Raw genomic sequence first — 21,769 nt, 5'->3', positions numbered from 1 at the left:
GGGATTACAGATGGGTACTACCACATCCGGGGATGATTGCACGTATGTATATATCTGCATATAGGATATATGTAGACCCTGGGCTCACAGCCTAATTGGATGTGAGTATATTGTTCCATGGATAGTACACACGTACATGTTAGGATGCTGATCTCAGGGTAAACATACATGTATAACATGTAACATACATGCCTGCATGCAATGAACTTATCTCTACATACAGATACAACTACGAACAATTAATTGGTATTTATACACATGCGTTCACATCTGTGTGTACCAGAATACCCGCTAAGTGGACACGTATCTGAACTAATTAACCTGTGCTCTTTGCGAGCCTGAGTAACTGAAAAAGCCGTCAACAACCTCTGTGTCCAGGCTGAGGGGCTCAGCACAACGAGTTTATTGAGCTCTATTCCCCCTTGACTTTTCTTCCATCTTATCTAATACATGCTGTGAAAGGAAGCATCTTTTTTAGTTCTGCTAAGATCCCCAAATGCTCTTAACATCTCCAAAGCTCTCTAATACAAAAGGGCCCAGTGGCTGCGAGGCACAGAAACTGCAGTGGCTTCACAGCTCCCGGAACATGCCCGGTGGAATAGATTACACGCCGAGCCAGCCCAGTGCCTCTGAAATTGATATTGCCGGCATCACTCGCCCCAAGTTTCTAACAGTGTCATGATAACCCCATTTGTTCTCAGGCTTTGCTGCCCGGATTTTAAAGTGACAAAAATTTCCCCATGCCTGTCCTTCATCATGCCCTTCCTTTAAAGGGGGAAAAAAAGAGTCTTCCCTTGGGCAGCTTCTCCCTCTGTGCAGTAGTTCTTGGCGATGTTTGCCAGTCACTCATCAACTACAGAGCAAATTCTGTCTGCTAACTTATATAAGTCTGTACAATGATAAGAAACAAGACTAATGGGCTGGAAAGACGGCGCAATGGGTAAACTGTGTACTTTGGAAACACGAGGACCTACCTGAATCTGGATCCCCGACATCCACAGAAAAACTTACTGGGTGTGGAAATGGGTGGACCTCAGGGGCTTACAGGCCTGCCAGTATAGTTGAATACACAAGTTCTAGGCTCAGGGAGACCTGTCTCAAAACTAAGGTAGGGTATGATGGAGGAAGATGTATGATGTTGGTCTCTGGCCTCTAACTATACACACGTGAGTGAAAGCGCTACCACACATGCATGCTGCGTATGCACACATGCATACACCACATACATGTACACACACATATAAAAGAAATAGGATAGGACAGTTAGAGAAAAGTGGGAAACTCAGACTTAGCTCTAGATAGTTGAGTGCCAATGATAACTGGCAGAGATGCTACAGAGAGCGAAGGTTATTTTGTGCAGGACTGATTTTTCGAGTGCCCTTCTCAAAACAGGAGACATCAGGTCAATTTCAAATCCCTGGCGACACCATTTATAATGCAGTGCACTTGTTTCTTCTCTTTCCTGTTCTCCTGAGGACATCTCACCCTTTTGATAAGATTCCACACAGCAGTTTGATCACTTTTTCCCAGAGTTGTCAATCACTCTGTACCTTCATTCTTTCCCCATCATAGCTCACTCCTGATTCTTTTTCTGGTCCTCAAAGCACTTCTCTGACGCTGGCACCTAGTGTGGTCCATGTCTGACTTACAGTCTTCTGACCTTTCTTCTCTCTGTTTGTCTAGCACTGCCATTTGTCTTGCTCAACCACTGAAAGAAGGTGTAACTTCTCAGATGCCCCATGTTTGCACTCCAAAGAGCCACCGTGGAATACCACCAGAAGTCCTCTGGAATGTGTCTGTGATGCCAGCTTTGAATATTACGTTTTCCCTTCAAGTCCCCCAGAGTTTTAAAATACTGACATCTCTTACTTCTTTCACCCTCTTAGGCTCATACCTGAAGTCATTATGCAGGAGTCACCTATACATAGCTTTCACATCTGTCCCTTGCAGGTCACCCTGTCTCCAACCACTAAAGTTCAGGGCCTCCCAAATGAATCCCAGGATGAAAGAGCCTCCTTTGCAACAGCAGTAGCATTGTATCGTGGCAAACATGGCACAGCCTGGGATAGATGATCCAGGCCCTAAATTTATACCTCTGAAAAATGAACGAGGTGAGTTCTATTGATAATAATACTGCCTGTGTATGGTGACAGTCACCAAGCTCCGCCCCCACTAAAACTCAGAAGCACTTTAAGACTGCATTCAGAGCTGTTGAGACAAAATATTGACCAAAGGCCCTTCACATCTTGATTCAAAGCTTCATGCTACAGCAATTAGATTGTGGAGACTGCTCTAATCCATCACAGACCACAGAGCTGGAGGGCTTTTTTTCCCTAAAGAATAACTCAAACCACATTAGCCCCAAGCTAAGGAAGCTTCAAGGGCACCCCAGCTTGTTCTGAGGACATTTTAGACTCCCTCACCTATCTTTACAGCCTCCTGAGTAACAAACTCTTGCACTAATAAGGTCATTTTGTGCCTAGTAGTTTAATGAGGTTCACTGTAAAGATTAGAAACTTACCAGATACTGGTCTAAGCTTTAGGCATCTCAGATCTCTAGAGGTAGGTGGCTTCATTTGTTACCTGAGTGGCTATTAAAAAAACAAGGATCCCGAATCATAGTAGGTCATGTCTTGGTCTTCATCCCAAGAAAGGAGATCGGGTACTAGAGAAGTAGCATAATAGGTGAGATTACTTGTAACATAAGCACGTGGACCTGGGTTTAAATCCCCAGCACCCACAGGAAGAAAAAAATAGCCATACATAGTAACATACATGTCTATCACCCCAGGACAGTGTCAGGTGGAGACAGGGTCACTCTGTCTTTCTAGTTGCTATCCTAGCTCCAGGTTCAGTCAGAGAATCTGCCACACAATTGTCCTTTTGGTGAAAAGTGATAGAGCAGGACCTAGAAGCACAATTAATAAACACACCAGGGAAATACACTATGCTGGGCAAACCTGTAAATATGAACATGTTGCCTGTGGTTTGGCCTGCAGAAGGTGCCTGTGTGAGTCACATGACATAATACTAGTGGGATGGTACTATGAGGGGTGTGTGTGATGTATATAGGGATGTATACATCCCTTTGTATGTTCATTCACACGGTACTGTGTGCAGTGTAGGTAAACAACCTTGGAAGGGTAGCAATGTGCTAATCCTAGGCAGCCTTGAGAGATAGGCAGGGCTTGCTTAATTAGCATATGTGAGGAATCAGAAGAGCCCAGGTCTTCATTGTATCAGCCATATTCAAATATCAAATCAGTCCCTTGAGGTCTCTCTGTTCTGGGGCAGAGCACTTCACTTCAGTTACCCCATCTATCAGTATCATAACAATAGTCATCATCTTATGGGAGGGTTGGGACCACAAAGTGAGCCAGTGCATGAAAAATGTTTGACAGAGAGATAAAGCAAATTGGCGGCCCCCAGTGCATGCATAGCTGTTTAAGCATGCAGATTAATGAATGTGGGTGAAAATGTACATGTAGCCATAAAATTTGCGAAGATATTGTAGAAAGATACTTTTGCTCTGAGTGTCGCTGCCGGGGGCTCACCTAATGGTGTTGGCATCGTTTTCCTGCTTTCAGAGAGAGACCTCAGCTTTCCGTGCTACTTAGATCTTCCTGCCAGTGCTGCTGATGGCATTGTCTATCAGCAGAGTGTCGATGCATCTGCTATTGAGCCAGCAAGGCAGAAACACATGTGCTATCAGAGCATCCCATTTCTTAGTAACAAGCCTTAGTGATAAACCGAACTTAGTGCAAAAAGAAAAAAAAAGGGTGGATAAGATCTTACTTAGAATCCTGCCTCCTGGAAAGACAAGACACCATGCACAATACCCATGTCACCTCATTTCAAAGCTGGGTGAAACTATAACCCTTGAGAGTCACTGATGTAATTTTTAATGTCCACTTATTTCCCCCTGCTATGCAGTTATCCTCCTCTTGAAGTTTGCTTGAAAACCAAGCTGAGATTTCCATTTCCCATGGCGTTTGTGCACACTAAACAAGTGTAGATGTATTGCAAGCCTCGAACAGGGCCAGATGCACCTTCATTCGGTATAAATCCACCACTGACTCCTCCCTCTCTGTGATTTTACATGAGGTGATGGCTCTCACTGCACCTCCCTCATCAGCTGATAGCTCCCAGTGGCCTAAAATAAAACAAAACAAAACAAAACAAAACAGCAACAGCAACAGCACTCAGGGTTCAATCTGCAAACACTGATACACTCAAGCCTGGCACTAGCCCGGCACTCTCCTTCTGACCTGGCTGAGCTTTGATTAGAATGCCCATTTACCCTGCCCAGAGGACTACGGAACTGTGGGTCTCCACAGAGTGTACTAAAGGAGGAGATAAATGAACAGGCAGAAGAGCTACAAGGAAAAAAAAAAAAGAAAACCAATGTTATTTATGAAGAACCCATGACCAGCAGAATGTTTCTTCTGCAAGACAGTGCAGGGCTCAGAGCCTTCTGTCCCTTAAGGGACTGCTGGGTCCAATTCCCAGACCTTGGCTGTGAGTCCATGCAACTGAAAGATACATCTTCTTAAACACTACAGCAAACCCTGCTCAATTCCAAAAGCTGCTGCGTTTGAGCCTTCCCATCCAACTTGAAGGACCTTAAAAAAATGCTCTTCAGAAAACCCTTAGATTAAAAATAGGAGGGAGAATACATAAGGGGAGAGGGCATCCTGGAGCCATTGAGGTGAAGATCCCAGACTCTGAAAGGTCCCTGGGTTGACCATTAGAATCCCAAAGAACCATCAGAGTCTAAAAGAAAAAAGAAATCATGTTCTATGTAAGTCAAGCTTATTAAGGCCTAGAATGAATGTAGAAAATTAAGTGAAGAAAATGGTTCAGACAAGAAGACTCCTCCCTGCTACCTTTTATTAAGTTGGTATGGGAGACCCTGCCTGGGGTGGCCTCTGCACGTGGAACTAGGTGCAGAATTCTTTCAGGGCCCACAGTAATGTTCCTTGCCATGTATTTGAATTAACCAGGCCCAGAGGATGAAACTTTCGAATTAAACACATTCCTTAAGGATTCCAGGCTCATTGTGTATGCACCAAGGAAACACAACACATCCTAAAAATAATACACACAGAGAGAAGCGCATTTCCCACCAACATTAAAGTAGAATATGAGTTATGACCCAGCTCATGGGAATAGACGTTTGATTACATGCAAAACGGAGCTTTCGTAAATAGCATCCGTCTTGGTGAGCTACCACAATCATTACCGACCATTTAATTTTACTCCCTAGCAACCCATCCATCATGGTTAGAAACCATTCACTCTCAGGCTCCCCTCCCCCAGCCCACCTTAGGATCGAGGAGGCACCAGATTTTATCAGGTTCGTTGTTCCAGTGATGGAGATGACTAGCCCAGCAGCCAAGGAGTTCATGAGATTATTAGATTTGCCAAAGTGGATGTTTCTTTCAACATGGCATTCTGGAGAACTGCTAGAAGAGGAGTTACAATGGCGGGTGTTCTGTTTGCTCTCTGTACAGAGGAATTATGAAACTATGTTTTGGCCTTGGGGACATGGGTTTCTTGGAGTTAAGTGGCTCTCACATATACTTGCCCTTTCCTGTGTCCCTTGTACCTAGCATTTGACACTCCTGCATGAAGCAGCCTTGAGGCCAGTGGCTGGCTGTCCTGTTTAACGTATTGCCTCATAAGAAGTGAAATCAGGTAATTGTGGCTCTTACAAATTCTTACTACAAAATAATGAGAAGGGTTTGTCCAGAAGGCAAACCTCACCTGGGCTAGCAACTGTCAGAATGTCTGTAGTGCTATTCTAAGCACTTCAGAAGCCTGGCGAAGAGGGGAGTGCTGGATTGAGTTTGGCTTCGAGCATCAACATCAGATAGCTCACAACCAACCTGTAACTTCAGCTCCAGGGGAGCCAACGCTCTCCTGTGGCTTCTAGAGTCACGTGCACACACATGCCATGCACACAAACTTATGGGAAAGCAAATAAATCTAAAACAACAAACAAACAAACAAACAAAAAAACAGACAGAGCAGGTACAAATGACAGCAAACCTCTTAAGCTTAGGGACAGTTACATATTGTACATTAGAACAATGACTTAAACATTTAAAAAAGAGACCTGGCCTTGTCAACTGTAGTGATCTGTCACCCTAGAAATCAAACTGCAGATAAGAGTGAGAATGTTTGCTGACTGCCAGAAATCTTTGACTTCCTGCATCAGAAGAAGGAAGTTAGAAAGCCTCAGGCCTGCAGACACATCAAATTCCCTCCATTCAACTGCATCAGTATATGTGATTGGCAGTGAGCTAACCTGTACTAAACTAAAGATGCCTGTTTGTCTTTTCTATTGAGTAGGAGTCCAGTGTGGGCAAGTGTCTATCATTTGTCATTAGTATTCATGTCTAGTCTCCAGGAGTATTCCCTGACTCCACGTTCCCCCAATGAAGAATCTTCTAGGTGAGAGTGAAGTTCCTATCACTGATAAATATTTTAACTTCCTGGTACTTAGTTTTTCTCTTTTGTCTTGCCTGGAAAAAGTCCTGGGGAGGGGGGGGGCTGGGAGGAGGAGGGGATTGGGGGGAGAGGCTGGCCAAAACTTCCTACTGAAGCCATTCATTCACAGGGGAATTTGGAAGAAGTCAAAGAAATGAAAGAGGAAATTGTTTCATTTATTTATTGCTCCTACTTCCTGTCGGGCATTGGCTTCAAGTTTTATTTATTTTGTTTCATTTGATCCTAATGATATTAGTGAGACTTGATAGGATTACTCTGTTTATTTATTTATTTTTTTGTAAAAAAGTCAGGTTTCAGAGAAAGAAGCAAAACATGTTAAACCCATCAATGGCAGAACTTTCAAGGCACTTTTACACTTTTACACTCTGTGCTGGTACAGCAAACGTTTTGGGGGTTTGGTCCTTGGTTTTGTTTTGGTTTGGTTTGGTTTGGTTTGGTTTTTAATTCAGGCAATGTTTCTAACAGTTTTTTACTTTTCCACTCAGACTGTCTTCTTTAGACTTTCCAGCTAAAAGGAGGCTCAGATCTGCCCAAGTGGACAGGTGGGACCTCCACAGTGGTCGTTAACACGGGATTGGTCACTAGAGAGTACTAGGCACAAAGGCCATTGTTCTCTTCCTGAGCCTCAGTGGAGCTCAACTGCAAACTAGCAACAGGTGACACCTAGCAGTTAAATGGGAGAATCCATGACTCCACCAACCTGAAGCCCAGCAGAAATGTCTACAGTGAGTATCCCAGAAAGGGTGATTATGAAAAGCCACAGCCCAAGCGAAAACACACTAATAGAAAAGAGGAAAGTTGTTTCAATCTTTTTGTTTGTTTCCCAGTGCTGATGGACACAGACCAGAGAAATCCCATTGCTCTTTTCTTCTCTTTTTTTCTTAGCTGTGCCAGTGAGCTTCATTTCAGCGTGGCCCTCCACTTTTGCTTCTTGTGGTTATGTCTCTGTTTGTTGTAACCTAACTCAAATAACATATATAAGAAATACTGGATTTTATTAGACAATATATGGGTCAAGACCTGCTGGAGGCAAGTGAAACAAAGAGCTACATTACTTCTGGAATACCTTTCCCATACACAGTGAGTAGGTTGCATGCCAAGGGAAGTTAGACAAATGGTCCTGCTAGCCAGCCTGCCAAAATCAGTCTTGCTTTAATGAATAGAATTAAGATTCATTTGTTCAACAAATATCTAGAGCCCCATTGTATGCAGCGCCCTGTGGATACTGGGATACCATGGAGGATTCAAAACAGACACAGCCTTTCTCCTCTCTGCTTTGTTATCTGCCAGAAGACACCAGCATTAAGCTAGAACAGGAATCCTGCACATAAAAGGAACACTGAGCCCATAAACGATGATACTAAGGAGAGACCCAGAACAGGAAAGATGCAGGTGAGTCAGGGAACATGTCTGAGAAAGGGATGCCTGATTCAAGGTCGGAGGACTGACCAAGTATCCATCCTCTGACAAACGGGTAGATAAATAAGGGGTACAACTGTACAGTGAAGTACAATCAACCCCAAATTGGGAAACGGGGTGTGGGTTCACACTGCCACACAGGTGAAAAGCTAGGTAGAGCTGTGTGCTTCACTCATATAAAACATCCCGGATAGGGAGGCCTACAGGGACACAAAGCAGACTGGTGATTATCTAGGGCAGGATATGGGGAATCGTGGTGGTGAGGGCCAAGGATGAAAAGTTAGAGCTAAGGGGCAGGCATGAAGGGTGACTGCTGAGGGGTGTTGTCACTTCTGTGCAGTGATGATAATATGCTCAAGTGGGATCATGGCTATGGTAATACACCCTTGTGAGCACACTGGGAACAGTAAGTTATGTACTTCAACAAATTGTCTGAAGCGAACAACATAGTCTAAAAAAGCTAGTGAACAACACCAGGGAGGTTATGAGCTGAGGGGCCTAGGCTATGTCCTTAGAGGGAGCATGCACAAGGGAGCATGCGCCTCATAGGGATGGTTGGTCATGAGATCAGGCCAAGAGCAGGAGAGCAGGAGAGCAGGGAGAAGCTCCACGGGGCCGTATGTCTGTAATAACGCATTGTCTGTCCTATGCACGAGTGGATGGGGTCCCATGTCTGTGTTCATGCATCCCCATTCCTAAGCATGGATGGGTGCCAGTGAAGGTTTTAAAGAGGTATCAGGAAGAGGACAGGAATCATATGGTGAAAAGGTGGTTCTGGAGCTGTACAGCCAGTTTAGTTGCTACAGTGCTGGGCCATGCAAGTGTGAGCACCTGAGTTCAATCCCCAGAACCCATGCTAAACAAAACAAACAAAACAAAACAAAACCCCCAGAGGCAGAACTCACTTGTAATTCCATTCCTGGAAAGGTCTCTGGGACTTGCTGGTCAGGCAGCCCAACCAAACTGGTGAGCTCCAGGCTGTGAGTCTGTCTCAAGAATGAATTTTTTACATTTATATAACTGACAGCCTTTGCTTTATAGCAGTGGTTCTCATCCTTCCTAATGCTGTGACCCTTGTATTGTGGCATCCCCCAACCATAAAATTATTTCAATTGCTACTTCATAACTAATTTTGCTGCTGTTGTGAGTTGTAATGTAACTATCTGATACGCAGGATATCTAATATGTAACCCCAAAGGGGTCACAACCTACAGGCTGAGAACCACTGCTTTATACTATCTTGTCATCCATACATTTTTTTCAAACCCTTAATGACAATTACAGAATATTTAAAATATACCCTTACACTTATAAAAGTATTCAATTCAGGATACGCATGTTAACAATTTCAAAAGCCCCATGTGTTTTTTAGTCCCAACATGTCACCAGCCACAAGTGGATATTTCATGGTTTATCTCATGTGACAGGTCATAGTAAAAATGTAGGCATACTAAAAATATTTAAGCTGCCTTTAGGCTATGTGTATAAGGTGTATATGAAATGTAAATGAATTTTGTTTAGGTTTGTCTCCTATCCTCAAGATAGCTCATTATATAATACAGAAACCCCCAAATCTAAAAGTAAATCCCAAGCCAGAAATAGTTGTGACTGTAAGCACTTTGGATAATGGATATGGATATTCCTCTGTAACATACACACACTCATACATGCACAGGCACACAATGCACACACGCACACACATATATCTCACCATAACTTAAAACATACTGCATAAAATGTCATAGGAATAAGTAACTCTTTAATACATAACTACTGAATTAAATTAATTTCCTCATTTTTAGCCTCTTGACAACCTTTGAGCAATGGGAAAGGATAAGAAAAGCAATTGTATAATAATATGAAAACCAAAGTATTATTAGCTAGCTGAAGCAAGAAAGACTCTTTCTGGAACCTAGCTCAGGGGAACGATAAGCTATGTCTAACAGGGCAATTCTCCATCTTTCTCATTTCAACGTGCAGGTGAAGGACACCCTATCTCCTCATCCCCGTCAGGGACTCCAGTGCCCACCACAGATAACGCCTCTAGTTCATTTATTTGAGTTGGTTCTATTATGCTCTACCCCCAGTGGGGACCTTTCTGTGCTCTGGTTTTAACTCAGATATATATTTGAACTGACAGTTGACTTAGCTCAGCAAGTAACCAACGTCCTGGAATAGTGTCGCTAAAGTCATGAAATGCGGCGTGGCTATGCGTGTATTCTAGATTTTCACATAGGAAGCACTGACCCTCTTTTCAGCAGGGCTAGGAAGATGGTTCAGGGGGTGAAGTGCTTGCTGGTCAAGTCTCACAATTTGAGTTGGGGTCCCCAGAACGTACTTAAAATAAGGGAACAGCAGCTCCCATCTGTTATCCATGGGTTCTATGTCATGGGCCAGCAGATGGGAAACAGAGACAAGAGAGTAGAAAGAAATTCATGGCAGACAGCTGGGTGTGTGCAGCAGTGAGTCACAAGAGACCCTGACCCAAACAAGCTTGTGGTGGGGGGAGACAAGGATTGGCACATGAGGTTGTCGTCCAACCTCCACACACGTGCTATGATACATATGAACATATACAAACACAGACTACACACATATATGTTATACACACATCACACCCATATCATATATGCATTCACTGCATACACATCATTCAAATATGTCAAAGACATACAGCATATACCTATCAAATACACATCAAATAAATACATATCATATACACATTACCAATATCACACATACAATACACATATATACATCATACACACAATAATCTCAGTAAATTCAGATGGGGGCAGGGTTAGAGCTCTAGCTATTCCTGCATAGGTGTCATGATGCATTGTTATATGAGTAATACAAGCATGTGAATATACTATGATTCTGTCTCCACATGAAACCTATAAATGTGTACCTGGCACATACACATGATCACCAAGGACAAATGCAAGAAAGGGTAAGTCAGATACTCCCTGTTCCTTCAAGGAAGTGAATGAGAGAAAAAAGGTGAACTTCAAAATGATTAGAAGCTAGTGTGTGTGTATGTGTGTGCACGTGTGTGTACATACATATTTGTATGAGAATGTGTGGCTGTATGTATGTATGCATGTATGCATGTATGTATGTGTATGTGTGTCCCTCTGTGTGTGCACAAGTGAGCATATGTGTGCGCACACATAGAGGTCAGAGGTCAACCTCAAGCGCTGTTCCTAAAAAGCCACTGACCTTGTCTTTTGAGACCCAGTCTCTCACTGCCTGTATCTTGCAGACTAGCTGGCTGGCCAGCTTGTCCCAGGGCACCTCCTGTCTTCACCTCTCTCTCCAGTGTGGAGATCACAAGTGCACAGCACTACACTCAATTTTTATGTGCATTGTGGGGATGAAATTTGGGGTCCTTATGCTCACACAGCAAGCACTTTACAGACTGAGCCATCTGTCAGACCTCGATGGCATTCCCATGTAGAAGATTCTACACAGATGGTTGTAAGTATGATGCAGAGATGTTCAGGGTGCTGCTCAGTTGTACTTACCGCCCTTCTGAATAACTGAAAGAAGTTTTTCCTCCCATGTCCTGCTGAGAATTGTCCTTTAATCCCTTATTATCTGGCAAGATGTGTATCTAAAACAGTATCTTTTTGTGTCATGGGAGAGTGTGCTGAGAAAGGACAGACTTCATATAAGCTCTATTCAAATGGTTCAACAATGGCCTATCTATCCACAAAGACTACTCCAGTTAACTTAGTAGTTAGTAACTTTGCAGACAGCATGCACGAAATATTCAGAATGACAGAGACTCCCTTCCAAGAGGTTCACACCACATTCAACCAGTGTGGCTACCACTCTTTTGGATGCCATGCTAAAAATATGTGGTCCAGATGTATCAAAAGCAATGCATAGTGAACAGGGTGCTCCCCAACACCACACACACACACACACACACACACACACACACACACACACACACACATACATACACACACATACACTGCTCTCATGGCCTTCCAAGCACAGATATTTAAAAACTTTATGTATTTATATAATAATGCTAAAAGGTAAAGTGGTCAGAACTAAGTTGGCAAACACTTAGACATTTTCTAATATGGCCCAGATATTAACTTGATCCAGAATTGTCTTGATATCTGAGCGTAAGCTATGGATCCCAGCTGTCATGAATGGACCCTAGATGATGTAATGATTCCCTCTGTGTCAGAAGGACACCACAGTAACTGCCATCATACATTCACATCTGTACAAATCTGCATGTTGAAATGGTGCATATGACATGAGCCATTGCTTATTAGCTGTATACTGCATGTTGAGACGTTTGCCAGGAGCTTAATTCTCCTTCCTCAGCCAATTCCATGAAGTAGGCATTAGGCTTCCCACTTCACAGAGGAGGAAAGATTCACATCAGCAATTGGATTCCCTGTCACCCAGATGCTCAAACTGAGAGAGATCAGATTAGAAGTTCCTGCCATCCTGGCTCCACGGTAAGGAGTCTGCTCAATGACTGCGGCCCCCAGACTGATTTAGGCTCTGAAATGACATCACAGAAGAGACACTGTAGGTTGAACAGTCCATGAGGCAGGAGCAGACCTCAGGAAGCAAGAGTGGATCCCAAATTAAGGTTTAGCCATCAATTGATAGTAAAACTCACTATGTTCTTCTAAAGCAGTGGTTCTCATCCTGTGAGTCACAACCCCCTTTGGGGATCGAATGGTCCTTGCACAGGGGCCTCAAGTCAGATATCCTACGTCTCAGATATTTACATTACAGTAGAAGCATTACAGTTATGAAGTAGCAATGAAAGAAATGCTATGGTTGGGGGTTGCCACACCATGGGAAACTATATTAAGAATCGTGGTGCTAGGAAGGTTGAGAGCCACTGGCCTGGAGCCATCACTGACTATCCCAGGCAGTGTCATGCAAACGAGGCACCCCAGTCCATAGATTCCATCTTCTCCATGCCTCAATTACTTGGTACACTGCCCAGTTTAGTTGTCTCCAACCCATGTGACTACTCTAGTATGTGACACGTGGCTGGCCTGAAATGAAATGTGAACAAGATGCATAAACTTAGTATTTTTACTAAAAGACAAGTGTAAAGTATCCTAGCAACTATTTTGTAGGTTACAGGTTGAAAAGGAAAATACCGTTTTACACATATCAGGTTAACTACAACATATTATCAAAATTAATCTTGTCGCCTTCACTTAGCCTTACTATAGCACAGAAAAATTTTAATTATCCATGCCACTTGTATTGTAGTTCTGAGGAAGATTCACATCCAGAATAAAGACTTCTCAAGCCTATTGAAAGTTTGCTAAAATTCTGTCAAATACCAGTGGCTGACATGCTAGTTTAATTCCGCTAAGGCTAACTATGCTAAACCATCCAGAGGGCATGGGAAATTTGATGATGGGTATGAAGGCCTGTGTTTGGAATCCCAGCACTCAAGAGGCCGAGGTAAGAGGATGCTAGGCTGGGCCATGTCAAAGTGGCACCCTGCCACAGGTGAGCAAACAGGAAAAAGATGGATGGAAGGAAGGAAGGAAGGAAGGAGTATAAAAACTTTACAGAGAGGTAAAAAATGGACACTAACTATATATATATTACATAGAGTGAAAGGGGGAAATGTGTACTGGAAATTATAATTTAGACTCTGATTGCTTTAAAGTGTGTGTGTGTGTGTGTGTGTGTGTGTGTGTGTGTGTGTGTGTACAGTCTGTGTGCAGGTATCCATGGAGCCATGGAGCCATGGAGATCAGAAATGGGGTATCAGGTCCTTTGGAACTGGGGTTTTAGGCATTTGTGAGTGGCCCCACATGGGTGCTGGGATTCAAACACTGGTTCCTGATAGAGCAGTACACATTCTTAACCACTGATCTGTCTCTCCAGCCCCCACATGAGGAGTCTTGATTTACTTGACCACACAAGCTAATTTTGAAAAGACTTTTATGAGCAGGTCTCAGTCAAGTTTCCTCATGAGACCCAGGGCAAAGTGAAGCAGCAGTTACTTGTGGGCAATGGTGGGTGGTTGCTGTTTTTCTGGTTGTTTGGCTGACCACTGTGAATGATACTTACGGCTCTTTGTTTGCCCTCTGTAAAAAACAACCAATGATACCATCCAAGAAATCACAGCTTAAAGGCCAGAGACTATATCTGGGGTATACCATGATGATACCCTGGGGTAGGGAGACTTTATCCATCGCTAACTCTTCACGTCAGAACATACTCAAGAACTGCATGCAAATGACTGACATGCTGTGCCCCTTGGGAATGCTGATGTGCAGGTACCATTTGGGATATTTTCAAGTTCAAGGATAGAGATTTTTCTCCTTTGAAAGAGAGGAGAAAAGTCTTGGTGGAGCCTACTGACAACACAGACCCAGAGGACAAAAACCTACTGGGAGAAATCAGCCTTCATACTTGGACATTTAGAAGTCACCCAAGAACAATCAAGTTACACCAAGGAAGAGCGTAGAGCCGAGACTTCGGATCCCAGAGACTGAACTTTCTGGTGATGCACAGACAAAAGTTAAATTTGGAAGAATTCGACTCTGAAGTTAGCATCGCCAGGAAAAAAAAACAAACAATAGAAAATATTTAACTATGTGCATATGTTTGTACACAAACAGAAAGAGATATAAACAGACATTAATGAGTGCGGTAGACTTTAATTATCTTTGTACAGTAATTGAGAATGGTTTCGTTCTGATTTATTCCATAACGCTTACTGTGTTCTGTTAACAACGAATGTTTCCCCTCACAGCCCATAATAGAAGGCTTTTATTGCATACTCTTTCTCACATCTGCTTCTCATTTAATGACCATTGTTCTGGTCTGTCAGAGCGAGAGGCTACACAACTTTCCAAATCTGCAAGATTAAGCAAATATTTTGACAATGCCTAGATTTTTTTCCTTTCCCTTTTTAAAAGCAGAATAAATTAAAATTACAAAAAAAAATGGAGGAAGAATTTTTCACTTACTCACCCATTAGGAGAGTTCTGAATGGAAAGAGACTAAAGAACCAAGAAGCAAGCAGTGCCACAGACTTCTCAGGGCAAAGTGCATTGTGCAGTTTTCTGTGCTGTGTAATTTAAGAGTCCCAAGGATCGAGCACACCTGAGCCACATCTCTGAGGTGACCAGAAGCATTCCTAGGCTCCAAGGAGGTCATGAGAGGCTGGGCTAACCCACCTTGTGGAGGCTACAACTGTGGTGAGTCTCTACAAGATAGAGGCCTGCTGCTCATCTTCCAAGATCCTCTCACCTGCACACATGCACACTTGTACACATAACCACACATGCTCCTGCACACACACGCTATGCTATCTACTAATCTTCAGCCCCACTTATGACATAGTTTCCAGGATGGTGGCTAGTCCCATGAAGAGTGGGAAAACACTGAAGAGAGGATCTATTTCTATGAGGCCTGAGAGACAAAATCAGTTCAGATGAGGGGACAGGGGAAGAACTCACTCAAAACAAAAGCATCCATTTCTTCTATTAGCAATGCAACAGGACGCATAAGCTAAACAAGACCAGCTGACACTGAAAAAATACATGCAAAGAAATGATGTTGGTCCTGGCCCCTGAGAGATGCTAGCTTCTAAGAGACAGCTGCTACCCATTAGAGCAACTCAGCGAACAAGGAAAGATAACTCAAAAGACAGAGCAAGGTGAGACCAAGGTCCAAGTTAACCCCAAAGATATAAGCCTCTTAGAAAGTTCATTGCTGTCTGTGGAGGCTGCAATGGGCTAGCCAGAGAAGAATCTCCGTAGGAAGGCATCCAGAGGAGCCAGGATTTTGTCAGGGAGATGAGAAGGAAGAGTGGGCCATTTGGGCCTATAGAAGTTAGCAGACACGGGAGGAGGGAACAGTGAATGACTCCTGACTCGCAGGTGGCTTCTCATCTTTCAGGTTTACATTTACTCCAGGAAGGAAGATGCAAGGCAGGCTTTGAGCTTCAGAAAGCCCACAGGCAAGTCTACAAAGTTCATGGCAATTGGACTGAATAGGGGCGGGAGTCCTGGCAGCCAGCTGCTGGACACTCCCTTCAGTGGTGGGGCTAACGACACTGTGGGCAGGCCCCTTATGGGAATGAGTTGATGCCTTTTAATAAGCTTCTCTCAAGGGTTCTTTGGGCTCTGCCACCAACCTTTCACTCTATCAAAAGAGGCCTGAAAATTGTTTTGAAAAAAAAATGTGTTTGTGCTCCCATTGCTGGTACTTTCTAAACATGGGTAGTATAAAGCTGAAACAAAAGGCCCAAGACATTGACTTAAATGCAGACGACTTAAGGAGTGGGCTTCCCCAGAGCAGAGATCTAAGAGGTTGTAAACATGGAGACTGAAATCCTATGTCTATGCTACTCTCAAAACAAAGAAATGGGGGCTGGTGAGATGGCTCAGTGGGTAAGAGCACCCGACTGCTCTTCCAAAGGTCCGAAGTTCAAATCCCAGCAACCACATGGTGGCTCACAACCACCCGTAATGAGATCTGATGCCCTCTTCTGGTGCGTCTGAAGACAGCTACAGTGTACTTACATATAATAAATAAATAAATAAATAAATCTTTAAAAAAAAAAAAAAAAAAAAAACAAAAAAACAAAAAAAACAAAGAAATGGACTAACTTTAAAAAAATTCCTCGGGGCTTGAGATGGCTCAGCAGCTAGGAGGGTTTGCTGCTCACGCGGGACAATCTGAGTTAGGTTCCTGCATGCACACTGGGGAGCTCACAAACGCCTGTGGCTGCAGCTCCAAGGGATCTGATGCCCTCCTCTGGCCTTCATGGGCACCTTCGCAGACATGTGCACATATACTCACAGAGACAAAAGCACACACGCATGTAAAAATAAAATGTAAAAACATTCTAGTCAGTAGTAGGTCTCAGGGTATTGTTAGAGTCACCATAATTTCTAGGTCAGTGGTTCCCAGCCTTCCTGATGCTGCGACCCTTTAAATCAGTTCCTCACATTGTGGTGACCTACAACCATAAATGTATTTCATTGCTACTTCATAACTGTAGTTTTTTACAGCCACACACATGCACAGGCACACACACACACACACACACACACACACACACACACACACACACACGTGCATACATACACACCTTCATAAAAACCCACGTTTTGTCAAGAGGCAACATGATAGATGATTTAGCTGTAGGATGGAAAACCAACCGACAGGAATTCAAATTCCAACCCATCCACACCCTAGCTGTGTAACCAAGGGAAATGACATAACTGCTCTGTGCATCCTCTTTCTTATTTTCTACATCGAATTGTGGTGTTGCTAGGTGAGAATTGGAAGGAATGTACCTGGTGTAGTGCTAGGTATGAGGTAAGTGCTCCCAAAACATTAGCTGCAGTTAAGGATGGATCTATCCAAACGTACTTTCAACGACTGAATCCAATTTAGGGGGGAGAAGGTAAGCAGAAACAGATTTCAATGAGTGACCACAGCGAAGCATGAGCACCGTCTGGAATCCTTATTAGGTATCCTCTCATCACTATACCTACCACCTGGTCAGCACTGCTCTAGAAGCTGTATGGATATCCTATACAATATGAGCTTCCTGTAGCGCGATACCTCCTAACAACCCACCTGGGTGCAGACCTAGCTTTGGAAGAAGAGGCAAAGCAAATGAACCACCAGGCACAAGACCTGCCACCTCCCCTTGAAGGGATCCAATTAAACACCAGTCTGGGAAGAGATGACCCTGCAGTCCAAACCCAACTCATTGGATGCAACAAGCACTTATTGAGCCCTTGGGGGTGTATCAGGAGATCTGAGAGGTGCTGAGGATGATGCCAAGAGAAACAAGATGACCCTGATCTCAAGAAAGCCATAATTTAGAGGGAGGAAGAGACAAACTTTAAGGCAAGATCTCCTGGGTGAACACAATGATGGAAGAGGGATGGAAGTTGAGGGAAAGGCAAGCTGGAGTCCTTCATTCTGGTGCAGGCAGTCAGAAGGCTTTCCTGGAGAGCGACAGAGCAAACATTGGCAGAGATCAATAAAGCCAGCCTGTGAAGTGGTTAATGGCATTTTCATTCACAGAAACAACCCAGGGATGCCTGTGGGACCACCCCTGACTCAGCATGAACAGGCGTGTGCTTAAGACGTGATTAGTGTTTGTTGTAGTGTTAATGCATCATGTTTTGGAAAACAAGGATGAACATGTGTCTGGGATCCCCATTCTCCTCAAAGAGAGAAGGGATGCTTTTCACGCGCAGGACCATTTTTCAAAAGCACACTACCCAAGTGAGCGGCGAGGTAGCAACGGCAAACTCCTGGTGGGTCAAAAGGCATGGAAAACTTGCATTCATTTCCAGTAGCAATGCGGCAGCATCAGAAGATTTCTTGTGGCTGCAGAGAAGACTCAGTTGGCAATGTGCTTGCCAGACAAGCGTGAGGACCTAAGGCCCAGAACCTATATGCCATGTCCCAGTTACCTTTATCTGTCAGTTTGACACAGTCTATAGTCACTTGAGACGGGAATCTCAATTTAGGGATTGGCCTGTGGGCATGTCTATGGGGGATTGTGTTTTGATTATTAATTGATGCAGGAGGGTCAAGCCCACTATGGGTAGCACCATTTCTGGGGAAGATGGTACTGGGCTAGGTCAAAAAGGTATGAAAGCATGAGTCTGTGTGTGTGTGTGTGTGTGTGTGTGTGAGAGAGAGAGAGAGAGAGAGAGAGAGAGAGAGAGAGAGAGAGAACCAGCAAACAATGTTATTCCATGGTTTCTGCTTCAAGTTTCTGCCTTGACTTCCTTCAGTGATGGGCTATGACCTAGGAGTATAAGCTAAATTAACCCTTTCCTCTCCAAGTTGCTTTTGGTGGTGAGTTTTTTTTTTGGGGAGGGTTGTTTGTTTGTTTGTTTTTAATTTAAAAAAATTTTTTTTCACAGCAACAGAATGAAACTAGAGTACCACATAAAAAGCCAGATGTGGCAATATACACTGAAGCCTGGCACTGGGGAGGTAGAGATAGGTGAATCCCTGAAGCTCGCCGGCTGCCACCCAGTCTAGCTCAATGAGAGAGCCTCAGGACACTGAAAGGTCTTATCTCAGAAGACCCAAGTAGGCAGCTCCTGAGGGACAACGATCAAGGTTGACCTCTGGCTCTACACACATATGCATGCACATATGTCCACACATGTGTACACATACACACAAGTTTCTTATTGTTTGTTTGGTGTGTGTGCGCGCGCACGCGCGCACCCGTACACTTCTTTCTGCCTGATTCCAATCCCTAATAATTTCTTCAGGCCAGCACAGGAAATAGGTATTGATCATAATAAACCACCACACCCACAGACACCTGCTCCGGCAGGTTGTGGTCTCCATGGAAACCCTCCAATAGAACCGATCTGAATTCAATTTCAGGAGTAATGAGAGCAGATAACTTCACACTCAATCAATCACTGTCAGCTACTGTTATCAGCCAATCAGTCATAATGCCACTCAGACACCCTCTCCACACACTTCTTCTACATAGTGGTCAGATGAGAATGTTCTGACAGCCAGAAGCAACATGATCAAATTGGTTCCCCATCTCCTGGCAAGATGCCAATGACAGGGCACCACACTGTGTTTGCAAAGACAATAAACAGATAAGCCAACCAAAACATACTGGGAGGGGAATATTCTGCCTGGCGGCCTCAGTGGTTACTAACGATGCAGAAGACAAGGGTGCACTTTGGATGCAAAGATTCCTGTTGTTTCATCTCCTCAATTAACCAGAAAGAAAAAAATGAGGTGCAATAGAGAGGTTAAAATACCCACCCAAAGCCTATGGGAATCTTGGGGACACATGGGATTCGTGCTCTGAAGAGAAGTCAAACCTCTTGCTGAACTCGGCCAAACAACCCTGATTTTTCGAAGGGTAAACAAGACTTTCTAGTTCTATCCAGCTACCAGATCCCTGCTATGAAGTGGCAGTTTTGGTGAGATGAGGGCAGGATTATCAAAAACAGAGGGATTGATTTCCCTAAAAATGCACAGTGAGTGGAGGTGAAACTTGTGGGGGAACAAAAGATCTGCTTCTAAAAAAACACCTTCGAAGCTCTTGTCAACCTCAGCCAGGAGGTAAGTCACTCTGGAGTTCTGGAAGGAGTCACATGGAGTTCTGAGGAGACAGGCAGAGGGCTCAAGGCTGTAAACACAGGCTCAGCTCCAAGGATCCCAGGGACTCTGTGTTTCCCAGTGGGGTGTTTTGTCTGTCTGCCTGCCTCCTGTCCCCCCCCCTTATGTTTATGTGCGTGTGCATCTCTCTCTCTGTTTGTGTGTGTGTGTGTGTGTGTGTGTGTGTGTGTGTGTGTGTGTGATGGAACATAGGCCCTGGTACATACTATACAAGTGCATACTGTTGATCTATAGCCCAACCCTCTTTTGAATTTTGAGGCAGTCTCCCTGAGCTGCTCACTGTGGCTGTGAGCACACCAGCCTCTTGCCTTGGCCTCTTTGAGGAGCCAACATTACAGATGTGCTCCACCATACCCACATCTGAGCAGTCTTGAGGGCTCACTTCTTCTATAGATTAGTGCTTTGCCCGTTGCTCAGAGGCACGATTTTCTAGGTGTCTGTTCTTTCCTGGTAAACAGCTGAGATAAATAGCTTAGGCACGTTCAGGCCTCAATGTGAGTAAGATCCTTGAAAATGGTTACAATGCATATTCCAGCATTGGTATCTCCAAAAAATACCCCATGGAAGGAGCCTGGCTGTTCAGCAAAGGGACCTGGAATTCTGCCACATACTCTGGCGGCCATCTTTGGAAAACACTGGTGACCAATGCTGTTTGGTAGAAGCTTTGGATCATTTTTCAGTTGTGGTTTTTCTAATGACATCTCTTCCTAACCTTTCTCTACTACACAAATCATATTCTATTGCCTGTATCAGAAGAGTGTAAGATTAAGCCTATGGCCAGAGGCTTATGCCTGAATGGTAGTCATCTACCGGCTGTAAGCAGGCTTTACACAGTAAGAGGCAGTCCAGGTCCCCCCATCTAGTCCACTGACATTAATCTAAGGTAGCCGAGATACAAAACCAAAGCAAAGAGATGACTATGAACTTGAGCCATGGGGCAATGTGGTACCCTGGCAGCTTAAACTTTAGCCTATGGCTTCATTCCTCCTCTGCTCCTGGGACCATGGCTCAGTGATGATTTGTTTTTCCTTCTTGCAAAGTGCTCAGCTTCTGTTTCTGTCTGCGGGTCACTCCTCGTCTTGCCTTCTTGGCTGCATTAAGGTCTCTTGTGTGCATGATGCGGGACATCTGATAAGCCTTGCGGAGCTGTGAGGACAAGCGTGCTGTGTACGTGAAGTTACACGCTGAATAAGAATAGACATAGGTGTGTCTTCACCACAGTATCCCAAGAACATGGCACTGTGCCTAGCACCGACTGAGCCCTCAGTGGGGATCTGTGGAGTAGACGAAGTCTAGATGCTAAAGGAGTGAAAGCTCCTACTCTGGATAGTGTCTAAATGAATGAATGCTCATCTCAAGAGCCTTGGCGCATATGTGAACTGACAGATACTCATCCTTGCAAGGCTTCTTCCTGGCAAACCTCACAGTTAGCTATTGTTTATTCCACAAAAGCAAAAAGAGACTGCTCTGTAGTACCAGCGATCATCAACATCCTGGGTCCAATCCATTGTTGATGGGATATATGTGGATATGTTTCTAGGGGCTAAAATCGCTCACAGAGGACAATGGGTGAGTGGGAGGCACCAGAGGAGAACATGACAGGGAGAGAGAGCAACAAGCCTGGTAAAGACATCCACCAACAGATCCTTGATGCCTATAAAAACTGAGACCAGCCAGG

At 44.1% G+C, this 21,769-nt stretch overlaps 1 protein-coding gene and 1 long non-coding RNA gene across 2 annotated transcripts in view; both read right to left on the bottom strand.

Moving 5' to 3' along the window:
• The window catches only part of Rora (RAR-related orphan receptor alpha), a 734,843-nt gene that overhangs the window by 522,970 nt on the left and 190,104 nt on the right, over positions 1 to 21,769 (bottom strand). The window lies entirely within an intron of this gene.
• Gm31262 overlaps positions 1 to 21,769 on the bottom strand; it is a 100,599-nt gene that overhangs the window by 58,690 nt on the left and 20,140 nt on the right. Inside the window, exon 1 of the long non-coding RNA XR_379583.4 lies at positions 1 to 21,769. This exon is cut by the window's left edge and continues 50,523 nt beyond it; it is cut by the window's right edge and continues 20,140 nt beyond it. This is a non-coding gene — a long non-coding RNA (predicted gene, 31262).

Source organism: Mus musculus, chromosome 9 (genome assembly GCF_000001635.26).
Source record: "Mus musculus strain C57BL/6J chromosome 9, GRCm38.p6 C57BL/6J".
Taxonomy (NCBI): Eukaryota; Metazoa; Chordata; class Mammalia; order Rodentia; family Muridae; genus Mus; species Mus musculus.
Note: the sequence above shows the minus strand (reverse complement) of the source record. Positions and strands in the feature narration are given on the sequence as shown.